We start from the raw sequence: 13435 nt of genomic DNA, 5'->3' as shown, positions 1-13435 counted from the left end.
CTGTCAGTCACTTTTGAGCGCCACTCTGTTGGCAAAGTTTCCCAGCTCGCCTGATGTTCTCATTCTCCTCACTTACATTTTAAAACATTACAAGTATAAACTTTTAATTGCCTAACACATCACTAAAACAGCAGGATAAAAACACAATGCAGTCCCTGAAAATAAAATCCCATTAAGGTCAGTGAGATGATGTCTATGCATCACTTAACAGTCACAGCACTTCACTTACCGAGAACTGAAGAAAAAGATGAATGCCCGCTATCTTCTTAACTGCTTCAACTGCCTTTGAATGCATAGCTCCTTCTACATGGTTGATTACAGCCATCTTTCCAATGTTGCTGAGAGCGAAAGACTTGCTGCATATTGTGCAAAACACTTGCAATTCTGATGTCTTGTGGGCCTTGTTGCCCTCAAACCGCAAGTCATTTAGCCATTTAACACTGAATTTCACACTGCTTGGTTTCACCAGGATATACTAACAGAACTTGGTGAGAGTTGCAACATGACTGAGGACAGAAAGCTGTTTGCTGACAACACTCCTGCAACAATGGAAAGCTGGTGCACCTTCGAAGGCAAGATGCCACAGAAAAAATGTATTTTCCCAAAGAGCTACGGATATTTCCAGCGGATTCCTTGATACCTGCAGCCCCTGCCTGTGCGTTTGTGCTTGCCTGACCTTGAGACTATACCTGCAGAATGCGGGAATAATGTATTCACAGCATCCCTCATGCCTCACAAATGATCTGAGTTATCGAAATGAGATTTTGGCAAATGATAGCACAGAAATATTTTAGTATTTTTCTGCATAATAAGCATGTGGAATTTTCTTACCTACCACGTTGTACGAGTATCTAGACTTATGTAATGGAATGCTGTAATTTTTTAAAGTATTCGATAGCCACTGAAATGAGAATTAGCGTGCCTTTGCAACAAGATAAGGAATTACGCGTTTCTTTTTATACCAAAAATGTGATTTTTCAAAAACTTTTGACCTGAATTGACCACATTCCCTTTTTAACCACTGTTTCAGGATTCTGTAACTGCAGGTGCATTAGGATGTTGGTATGGTGACATTATGCAAATTCCATTCTGTTTTGCCAAACAAAGTAAATTTTTAACAGGAAACAAGAGAAATGTAGCTGTTGTTCAAAATTCACCACTTCTGAGTGAGTGGTTTTCAAGAGACAGCAAGTTTTAATTGCTACAAATATAATGAAGGGTCTGGACCAACAACCGCAACAAAAAACATACAACTGTACCATGAAATACATTGAAACTTCCTGGCAGATTAAAACTGTGTGCCCGACCGAGACTCGAACTCACGACCTTTGCCTTTCGCGGGCAAGTGCACTAGGAGACGAGATGAGATACTGGCAGAAGTAAAGCTGTGAGGACCGGGCGTGAGTCGTGCTTCGGTAGCTCAGATGGTAGAGCACTTGCCCACAAAAGGCAAAGGTCCGGAGTTCGAGTCTCGGTCGGGCACACAGTTTTAATCTGCCAGGAAGTTTCATATCAGCGCACACTCCGCTGCAGAGTGAAAATCTCATTCTGATGGAATACATTGTTTTGAAAACTGACACATGAACATTACATACACAAGAAAGTAAAAAAAAGGGGTCTACAAAGGGATGGTTCAAAAATTTGCAGACAGTACTCTGACTGTGGGCCACAGTGTTGCCATAACAATGAAGCTACAAAATCTGACATGAAGTTCCGGAGGGGGGGAAAAAAAAAAAAAAAAAAAAAAAAAAAAAGTGGTTCTACGTTTGCATGACCATATTGCTTGTAGCTGCTTTGTAGTAACTGAATGTATTTTAAATCCATCTTCGAAGCTACGCTACAGAAATAGTGCCAAGCAAGGAAATACATAAACAAACTTGCAAGCAGATGACCTTTCCTGATGTGAGCAAAAATCTTAAGTACTAACATCAACATCTTTTGTAATGAACTGTTTTTAGATGCAGAAAGAAAGCCAAATGGTATATGTGTTTCATTACGAGTGATGTTATTTTATTTCGATAAAACAAAACATCTGGTGACAAAAACACACATTTCGTTGGCGTTGCGAGACAGATTTAAAGTGCCTTCATTGATTTCAGCAACGCCCTAAGAAAGACAGAGGCCTCTTGGACGAAGTGTATAAGGCAGAGAGGAATTGCGTAAACTAGCATTATGGGTGACCCCAATAAAATGTTGGTTCTACTATGCTCATTGTTGTCGGTTACTACCCACTGTGTTATGTCTATTATTTTACAGATATGCTCTGATTTTTCTTTTGAGAAATATAAGAGTACAAAGTGCACAAACTGCCAATGACTGCCACAATTTCTTCTTCTTATCGCCCATACTTTCTAATATACAGGGTGATTCAAAAAGAATACCACAACTTTAAAAATGTGTATTTAATGAAAGAAACATAATATAACCTTCTGTTATACATCATTACAAAGAGTATTTAAAAAGGTTTTTTTTCACTCAAAAACAAGTTCAGAGATGTTCAATATGGCCCCCTCCAGACACACGAGCAATATCAACCCGATACTCCAACTCGTTCCACACTCTCTGTAGCATATCAGGCGTAACAGTTTGGATAGCTGCTGTTATTTCTCGTTTCAAATCATCAATGGTGGCTGGGAGAGGTGGCCGAAACACCATATCCTTAACATACCCCCATAAGAAAAAATCGCAGGGGGTAAGATCAGGGCTTCTTGGAGGCCAGTGATGAAGTGCTTTCTGTTGAGCGGTCGCCATCTTAGCATCAACTGACGCTGACGCCTAGTCAACAGCGCCTCAAGCGAACAAATGTACAACTAAATGAAACTTTATAGCTCCCTTAATTCGCCGACAGATAGTGCTTAGCTCTGCCTTTCGTCGTTGCAGAGTTTTAAATTCCTAAAGTTGTGGTATTCTTTTTGAATCACCCTGCATAAACTACCTTCAAAATGCCAAAAATTACCAGAACAAATCAAATGTCTATAAAAAACTGCACTGCACAATGTACATGTGGTGAGATGGTCGCAATTCCTGAAATACATCGCCCGCATTCCTGGGTCCATAGATAAATCACGAAAATCTGCACATTACACCACACACAAACAGACCCGGCCTGCAGGCAGATTGGTGAGAGTAGATTCGGTGAGCAAGGCCTGCACATTTGTGGGAAACAGTGGGCTTCAGATTGGCAAGCCCAATCTGTTAAAGATACCCACAGCAATGGCCTGTGGTTTTGGCCCGTCACAGAAGTCCACTCATGTGGCCAGCTATTCACAAGTCACAGACAGCATGTTGATAAAATGAGACCGCGGTGATAAATCCATGCAACAGATAGCTTGTACGAATACTCTGAGAATCAATAATAATGGGGATAAGTAGCAACTCACTGTAATGATGGTCACTGAGCCACAGATGGGTAAGTACAAAAGACCATCACACACTCCCATCTAAATTTTTGGCCACTCTTTGTCAGAAAACAAGAGCACACAAACACTCACTCAATCACCCAGACACAACTGATGCACATATGACCGCTGTCTCCAGCTGCTGCATTTACAGTCTCTGAGAATCAGATTCAAACAAACCACTCCCCACACTTTCCTCCCTCTTATCAGCAGTTGCTAGGCTAGGGGCAAGAAGTGGTGGCAGCACTGACTTCAAGCTGAAGGGAGCGCTAGGAGGGGAGAAGCAGTAGTGGCCAGGCATGGCAGACAAACAGCATGCATTTCTGCTCACGAGAAAATCACGACGGTATGGCAGCGGTATTTCAGCGGCTTCTACATGCAGACTCTCAACCGGGCTAGTGCAAAAGGCACCAGTGGCCAAATGGATGCCACGATGTGGATAATGCCGAGACAGCGTAAGAAGGATGGATGTGTAGTTGCATAAACCAAACACCCATAATCTAGTTTTGAACAGACAAGGACTGGTACAAACGAAGGAAGGTGGTTCGATCTGCTTCCCAGGAAGTACCGCTGAGGATACTTGGGACATTGAGGAATTGTGTACAGTGGACGGCCAGGGAAGACACATGGGAGCACCAGGAAAGTTTCCTATTGAGCATGAGCCCCAGAAATTTCATAGTTTCAATGAACAGAAGAGAAAAAGGCCCAAGATGTAAGAACTATGGAAGAAACCCACTGCACTGCCAGAAATTCAAACAAACTGTTTTGTCAGTGGAAAATCAAAAGCCACTGTCAATGCTCCATGAGTAAAGATGATCAAGATAACGCTGAAGATGCCATTCAAGGAGCCAAGTCGCTGGAGAACTGCAATAGATAGCAAAATCGTCAACGAAAAAGGAGCCAGAGATGCCCAGCGGGTGACAGATCATAATAGGGTTAATGGCAATAGCAAAGAGGATGATGCTCAGGATGGAACCCTCAGGCATACCATTTTCCTGGATAAAGGTGTCAGAAAGGCAAAACCCACACATACCTTCAAAACTGTTTTAAAAATTCCTGTCAGAAATGGGGCATGCGGCCGTGAAAGCCCCACTTGTAGAGAGTGGGGAGGATACCACTCCCCCAAAAAACACGACCACAGCCTGGTATTTCTGCATAAAACCATTCATGACACAGGTTGACAAAGTGACATGGTCAACTGCAGAATGGCGCGCTCAAAATCACATTGTGCAGCGGTTAGTAAATTGCGAAACTCAAGCCACCGTACCAGCCACGCACGAATCATGTGTTCCATCACCTTGCAAACACAGCTGGTGAGGGAAATGGGGTGATAACTAGAACGATGGTTTTTATTCTTACTGGGCTTAGGTAGGGGTACGACAAGGGCTTCACGCCAGCATCTGGGAAACGTGCCCTCTGCCCAGATGTGAATGTACATATGAAGGAGAAAGTGCTTACCCACAAGAGAAACGTGCTGCAACACCTGATTGTGAGCACTATCCAGCCCTGGGGTGGAGGATCGGAATGAAGTGAGAGTATGATCTAGCTCCCTCATAGTAAAGGCAGCATTGTAGCACTCGCGATTCTGAGAAGATAAGTGTATCGTCTGAGCCTCCTACACCCATTTGCAATGGAGGAAGGCTGTGTGATAATGGGTGGAGCTCGAAATCTCTGCAAAATAGTGGCGAGATAGCAGTAGGGTTCACTATGACATCATCTGCTATGGTCAGGCTGGAAATTGGAGGATGGACCTTAGCCCCAGAGAGCTGTCAGAGGTTGGCCCACACGACGGAAGAGGGAACGGAACTGTTGAAAGAAATAGTAAATGAAATCCAGCTAGCTTTTCTGATATCCCTATGAACGTGACAACACTGTGCACGCAACTGTTAATAACAAATGCAGTTTGCCATCGTAGGCTGATTGTTAACAATGCAGCGAGCACGTGTCCGCATGCGAATTGCGTCACGGCACGCTTCATTCCACCAAGGGACCGGGACACTGTGCGGTAAAGAGGAAGGGTGAGGCATGGAACATTCTGTGGCAGGAAGAATAATGTTTGTAAGATATTGTACCTGGTCATCACAACTGTGTAAAAGTTGTTCGTCAAAGGTCACCAGGTCGAAGTAAAGCTGCTGTTTGAGTGTGCACGTACTTGAGGTAGGTGTCAGCAAACAGACAGCACATGGGAAACGGTTGCCTGAGTATGTGTCAGAGAGAATGGACCACTCGAGATGATGGGCAAGCTGGGCAGTGCAGAAGGAGAGGTCTAAATGGGAATAGGAGTGCATGGAGTCTAAAAGGAATGTGGGTGCTCCCACATTAAGGCACATGAGGTTAAGTTGATTGAGATGGTCAGCCAAGAGGGCTTCTGGGAAAGCACTAGAGGGGTTGATGTGCATTAAAGTCACCGAGCAGCAAAAAGGGTAGAGGGAGTTGCCTTGGTGACACCGAATGATGGAGGAATGTAAACGGCACAAAGGGTAAAGATGAAGTGAGGAAGGAAAATATGGACTGCAACAGTTTGAAGCCGGGTAGTGAGGGAGATGGTTTGATTATGAGTGTCATTCCGAACAAGCACCACAACTCCTCCACGATGGAATGCAGTCCTCGAGGGGGAAGGTCAAAGCGGACTAGAGATAAATGAGAGAAGTCAAAGCGGTCGTGAAAACGCAGTTTTGTTTCCTGGAGGTAGAGAACAAGCGGATGCTGTGATCCCAAGAGCAACCAAAGTCCTCTTTGTTGGATCGGAGGCTACGGATGTTCTATTGGAGAGGAGCTTGGCGAGGAAAGGGGAGGAGGGAAAAAAATGAACGGGTGTCACCTCAGCCGTTGCCAAGTGCAAGACTTCAAAGACTCTCTGCCACCAGGTGCAGAAGCTGGAGGATCCTGCTCCACGAGATCTACGGAGGCATCACTAGCCTCAATCTGTTGGTCTGCGGAGTCCAGAGCAGAAAAACAGTCGGGGTGCGTGCTGACAACGCGGAGGTTGGCCAGTTGAGGGTATCATGTGTTGACTGTTGAAGAGGCTCTCCGAGTCAGCGAAGGAGAAGACAATTTGCCTTTATTCAATTTCTTGGAGCCTTTCCAATTGGCAGAGGAAGACTCAGATGTTTGATGGCTGGAGGGATTTAAGGAGTCTTCAAAGGAGTATTCATTCTGTCCTTTCCCTTTGCCGGTTGTGTAGCAGGTGACTTCGTGCCATGAGGCGAAAGTTTGGTGGCTTGTTGCACAGCTAGAGGAAGAGATGGGAATGCTACCATGACACTGGGCGATTTTACAACTGCAGTGCTGAATTTGAAGTTGCATGCCAGTGCAGCATGCAGGCCTCAGGATTTGCCACAGATCAGTCCATCAGCATACTTAACTTTTCCAGTCACCAAAGAAATACGACAGCCAGCAAGCAACCTTAAAATTCATAATAACCAGATAAGTAAAAGTTATTTTGGCACTCTCTATATCAAAAATAAATGTTATCAATTCATTTCTTCTGCCAAAAGAAATTCCACTATCATACACTATAACCAACTGGCTACGATCAATTTCAACAAGTTGCCAACGTCAGCATACAATGCACGAGCCACTGACCTCTTAAGTGCACTTAAGATGTTTTCTTATGTTCTCTCCAAGGTAAACAACTGTTCAACAAAGGAAAAAAAAAACTGTGTAGTTGCAAATCTGTGTACGGTGGTAGTGGGGAATGAAGTGAATTATATACCAAAAATCCTGCCTGGTGGACATTTAACTGTCACTTTTTACTTTTTTCTTTACTACCTTGAAACCCATGGCTTCTACTGAAAATGTTTCCTCGTAAAAACAAAACTATGGTAAATGTCCAACAAAAAAGGTCCTATTCATATTTTCTCTAGGACTAAGTGTCTGTATGATGGAAAATCACAGATTAGTAAAAAAGTTTTAATGGCACAAAATTGATATTTATTGCCAAAAGAATAACTAACATCAAACGTGTTTAACACACCTATGTGCATTAGAACCGTATTAAGGGATAAATTAAACAATGGAAAATCCAGGATGGAATGTAACTATATTATGAGAAGGAAAGTTGCTACTCACCTTATGGTGGAGATGCCAAGTGGCAGATAGGCATAACAAAAAGACTTTCACAATTAAAGCTTTCGGTCAATGGCCTTTGTCAACATGTGTGTGTATTGTTGATGAAGGGCAATGGTCAAAAGTGTTAATTGTGGAAGTCTTTTTGTTGTGCCTATCTGTGACTCAGTATCTCCACTATATGGTGAGTAGCAACTTTCCTTCTCATAATATTGTTAATGGATAAACTGTGTTCTAGGGATGGAACACAGAGGAAAGCTGGAGGTGAACGTTACAAGTGTGAGGGGAGGTAGATCACTGGATAGTGGTAATGCACTTCTCTCCTTTATAGATCTGCAAAATTGAGAGTGAGACTGGTTTGATGCAGCTCTCCATGCTACTCTATCCTGTGCAAGCTGCTTCATCTCCCGATACCTACTGCAACCTACATCCTTCTGAATCTGTTTAGTGTATTCAACTCTTGGTCTCCCTCTACGATTTTTACCCTCCAAGCTGCCCTCCAATACTAAATTGGTGATCCCTTGACGCCTCAGAATATGCCCTACCAACCGATCCCTTCTTCTAGTCAAGTTGTGCCACAAACTCCTCACTAATTCTATTCAATTCAATACCTCCTCGTTAGTTATGTGATCTGCCCATCTAATCTTCAGCATTCTTCTGTAGCACCACATTTCGAAAGCTTCTATTCTCTTCTTGTCCAAACTATTTATTGTCGATGTTTCACTTCCATACATGGCTACACTCCGTACAAATACTTTCAGAAATGACTTCCTGACATTTAAATCTATACTCGATGTAAACAAATTTCTCTTCTTCAGAAACGCTTTCCTTGCCATTCCCAGTCTACATTTTATATCCTCTCTACTTCGACCATCATGAGTTATTTTGCCCCCCAAATAACAAAACTAATTTACTACTTTAAGTGACTTAATGAACGAAAGCGCTGGCAGGTCGATAGACACACAAACAAACACAAACACACACACAAAATTCAAGCTTTCGCAACAAACTGTTGCCTCATCAGGAAAGAGGGAAGGCCTTTCGCTCCCTGTTTTTACTCCTGCCACCTTCAGAATTTGAAAGAGAGTATTCCAGTCAACATTGTCAAACGCTTTCTCTAAGTCTACAAATGCTAGAAATGTAGGTTTGCCTTTCTTTAATCTATTTTCTAAGATAAGTCATAGGATCAGTACTGCCTCAAGTGTTCCAACATTTCTACAGAAACCAAACTGATCTTCCCCGAGGTTGGCTTCTACCAGTTTTTCCATTCATCTGTAAAGAATTCGTGTTAGTATTTTCCAGCCGTGGCTTATTAAACTGATAGTTTGGTAATTTTCACATCTGTTAACACCTGCTTTCTTTGGGATTGGAATTATTATATTCTTTTTGAAGTCTGAGGGTATTTCGCCTGTCTCATACATCTTGCTCACCAGATGGTAGAGTTTTGTCAGGGCTGGCTCTCCCAAGGCTATTAGTAGTTCTAATGGAATGTTGCCTACTCCCGGGGCCTTGTTTCGACTTAGGTCTTTCAGTGCTCTGTCAAACTCTTCACACAGTATCATATCTCCTATTTCATCTTCATCTACATTCTCTTCCATTTCTATAATATTGTCCTCAAGAACATCACCCTTGTATAGACCCTCTACATATTCCTTCCACCTTTCTGCTGTCCCTTCCTTGCTTAGAACTGGGTTTCCATCTGAACTCTTGATATTTATGCAAGTGGTTCTCTTTTCTCCAAAGGTCTCTTTAATTTTCCTGTAGGCAGTATATCTTACCCCTAGTGATATGCGCCTCTACATCCTTACATTTGTCCTCTAGCCATCCCTGATTAGACATTTTGCAGTTCCTGTCGATCTCATTTTTGAGACATTTGTATTCCTTTTTGCCTGGTTCATTTACTGCATTTTTATATTTTCTCCTTTCATAAATTAATTTCAATATCTCTTCTGTCACCCAAGGATTTCTATTAGTCCTCGTCTTTTTACCTACTCGATCCTCTGCTACCTTCACTATTTCATCTCTCAAAGCTACCCATTCTTCTTCTACTGCATTTCTTTCCCCCACTCTTGTCAAACGTTCCCTAATGTTCTCCCTGAAGCCCTCTACAACCTCTGGTTCTTTCAGTTTATTCAGGTCCCATCTCCTCAAATTCCCACATTTTTGCATTTTCTTCAGTTTTAATCTATAGTTTATAACCAACAGATTGTCGTCAGAGTCCACATCTGCCCCTGGAAATGTCTTACAATTTAAAACCTGGTTCCTGAATCTCTGTCTTACTATTATATAATCTATCTGATACAGATATGAGTTACTAATAATACAAGTTAATGACATCTCTGCACACTATTCTACAAGGCTAGAGGGAAATTTAGTCACATTGCACAACAGTTTTAGTATTCTTCTAGGAAAGGCAACTTCCTCCACCACGAGTACTGCTTCCTTTTCAGTTTACGTACAGATTGTACATCCCCAGCATATCCTGTCCAGTTCTCTCATGTGAATAGATAAAATAACTTCACTGAGCTCACGTTCATAGAGTGGAGTTATTTTTGGTTAATTGAGTATTTATTTGCAGTTGTTGATGAGCTATTAGGTAAAAAAGCTTAACAGCTGGAGCTGTCAAATGTCTACCACACTGAGGAGCCTGTCAAGTGTAACATGTGGTCAATATGTATTCAACAATGTCCATTTTACTGTCTCCACTATCAATGGGTGGAATACTTTTCACAGCTTGAGGATATTAAATTATGCATCACCCCGGCCTAAGCTTTCCCAACATCTGAAGATGCTTAGAGGCTCCCACTGCAAAACAAGCAGGTCACCTAAATGTTACAGAACTTCAAGTATTTCAATGTTAAGACAAACAATGTATTATAGCAGATTACTATTTTAGATTTAAATATGATCAATCCTATTCCACTGGACCTACTGACAACCATCTCACAAGATGCTGTGTATGTGTGATAAGCAGCTCCATCTAATGCAACCCACTCTGCAACTACCAGTAATTCCTTAATGGAAGAGATTTATGCAGCTTACAAGGAAGGCAGTTAATGATCAGAAGTTCAGTAACTTTCTGGTCATTCATTAGTTCATCATCAAGTGCCTACACCAAGGTTTCATGGCACATTTACCAGTCCAATCCCTTACAAATTAAGCACTTCTCAATCATTGTTTATAAGAATGTATTTTACATAAAAGCTCACTTAATGACTGCAAATGAGTACTCTTCCAATAAAGTGAAAATATCTCATCCCACTCCATTATCACAGATACAGCAACAGTAGATAAATTATTCAAATTAGTGAACAGTCTCTGCTGCAATTATGTAATTGTCTTATTAATTCAAATTACAGTTTATGTGGTTAGTGCAGCCCCATACTGGAACAACATAGAAACAATTACAGTTGTTGAATAGTGTGCAGAGATGTCATTAACTTGTATTGCACATGAAACTAGCCAGCAGCTGATCTAATATCGCTAAAACGTGAGTGAATTTAATAAAACTTTAAAAACTTACTTGGTCGAAAGTGGAAAGAGTTAAGTAAGGGACCTGGCTGTCATATAAAATAGTGGTGGAAACACCTGTCTTTAACTTTAACCTGTCTTTAACTTTAACTATGAAATAACACTGGAAAATCCTAAGTACAGTTAAAAAGATAAATAGCAAAAACATTAAGTATAATGAGTTGTGTGTGTGTGGGTGGGGGGATGTTATATAAACGTAATAAGAAAGAGCTGTCACATAACTAAACGAATCACAACAGAAGGAAGAGCCAGTGCGGAGGTAGGTACGCATTTACAACCATTAAAATGAAAGAGGTGGAACTGCAGTGTGCTCGCCAACTGTAAACAATAGAACAGGTGCAGCGAAGTTATGGACTGCGTGAGTTGCGGGCCAGCTAGCTGGCGGCACTGGAGCAGTGGGAATGCAGAGGAGGTGATCAGAGAGGGAGGAGGGAAAAGCAGGGAGGTCAAATAAATGGGGAATCTTATGCATTAATATGGAATAATAGGACAAGGTATTCATGTAAGACAGAGGGTAATGTTATGATAAAGAGAAACTTGGCTTGCTGGTAGAGGAATATCTTGACCTGGAAAGAGTGGGAAAAAAGGTGCCATAAGTGTTGAAAGGAAAGACACAGAGGGAAGAAATTTGTTTAGTAAGGAAATAGGATAAGAGGGAGAGGGATGGTAGTGGAACAGGGGCAGAAAGATTTCACTTTGGAAAGAAACACCATAGTACTTTGTTGATTGAGGCAGTACTCTGCAGACTATCTTACAAACTTGGAAATTTCGAATTCTTCCAAAAGTCCCCCCCCCCCCTTTGGGAGTATAGTGGAAGATTTGCAGCTCATCTAGAGGAGACTGGTCCTCCTGAGATGACTCGAGGTGGCTGAACTGTTTAGACGGCATCCCTCCTATTTAAAAGGTGTTGTTGAACTCTAGTTGGGCTCTTCCAGTCTGGCCAATGTGCAATATTGAGCCCTGTAGCACATTATTTTGTAGATCCTGGAGCTGGAATATGTGTCTTTCAACAATTGTTTGCTGTTATAGCTACCTTCATGTGATGGTAAGGAGACACACACGGACTGAGGAGAAATTTTGTTACTGTATGTTTGGTCTACAGACTAGAATGGTATCCACTGGTTCTAGCAATGTGTCAGGTTAGCATGCTCTGGTCAACAGATTCTGAATCCAAGGGGATGTCGCATAAACAGTCAACGATACAAGAAAATAAGCTTATTTTGGGAATGAAAAAAAAATAAATAAATAAAATAAAATAATAAAAAATGACAGGATGTCGAGTGGATGATGACGACAATGGCTGTGGGGTTTCTATAAATCCCAAACGTTACATAACTATTGGAGAAAGCAAGTGTTAGCCCAGATGTCTATGAGGGGTACATCATCCATGGATGCATTCATTATAATAAAATGTCACCCATATATCTGCTACAAAAAAGGTTTTTCTTGCAAAAGGTGGAGACTTGCACAAAATAACAGTTTTCAATGACGTTAAGAAATATGTCTGCTAAACATCTCACGACGCAGTTGCCCATTGCAATGCTGTCTACTTGTTTATACATGCCGCTATTGAAAGAAAAATAACTGTATGAGGTAATGAGGCAGAGGAGAGAGAGAGAAGCTCATCAATATCATCTGGATTTACTTTGCCATTTTGGACATGTTGTCAAAAATAGATGTTCATTGCTTGAATGGGAACATTCTTATATAGATTTTATTAGGTTGAGGGAAGCCAAATAAGAAGAGGATGGGAAAAAATTTCCCTGTAGTTGCTCATCTAATACTTTCCAGTTAAGGATATAGGAGGTTTCAAAGATATAAAATTCTTTAAACATTTTTAATATGAATTAACAACAGATTCAGGAGGGCTGTTTCTACAGTTAACAATGGAATAATTTAGAAAATGTAACTTGTGGGTTATAATCTGGGAGCAAAAGTTTGGGATCCTTGGATTCACAACTTTTTGTTTGTAGTGGTTATCAAGGGAAATTATATTAGTATAGTCACAAATGCAAGCTTGTATCTCCGTAACATAAATCTGTGTTGGATCATGATCAATGGAGTGGGTGGCATTCTCATTAAAAAAATTTAACTTTTGCTAATATAATCAGCCCTATACACGGCAACAGCTGTGTTGCCTTTTTATGTGATGAGAGCATCATGTTGTTCGAGTTTCTTACTTACAGATACTACTGTGCTATGATCACTGGAAACAGTTTTAGACCTTTGTTAAGCAGATCGCACTGTAGTACTAAACTGAATAGAGCTGAGGTTGACCACTCTTTATGCAAATGAGAAAACACTTGGTATTTATGGCTCTGATTTAGACCATAATCTGATGCACAGTGTGTTTTCTTTAGCTGGGAGATCTTTTAAAATTGCCTATCTTTAACAGGTATGCTGATTTCCTGTATGAGGGAGGTAATAGCTTTCATAAA

General features: G+C 41.3%; 1 protein-coding gene across 1 annotated transcript in view; it reads right to left on the bottom strand.

Moving 5' to 3' along the window:
* Positions 1–13435, bottom strand: part of LOC126204459 (uncharacterized) — a 29768-nt gene that overhangs the window by 11349 nt on the left and 4984 nt on the right. The window lies entirely within an intron of this gene.

The sequence above is a fragment of the Schistocerca nitens genome, chromosome 9, assembly GCF_023898315.1.
Source record: "Schistocerca nitens isolate TAMUIC-IGC-003100 chromosome 9, iqSchNite1.1, whole genome shotgun sequence".
Taxonomy (NCBI): domain Eukaryota; kingdom Metazoa; phylum Arthropoda; class Insecta; order Orthoptera; family Acrididae; genus Schistocerca; species Schistocerca nitens.
Note: the sequence above shows the minus strand (reverse complement) of the source record. Positions and strands in the feature narration are given on the sequence as shown.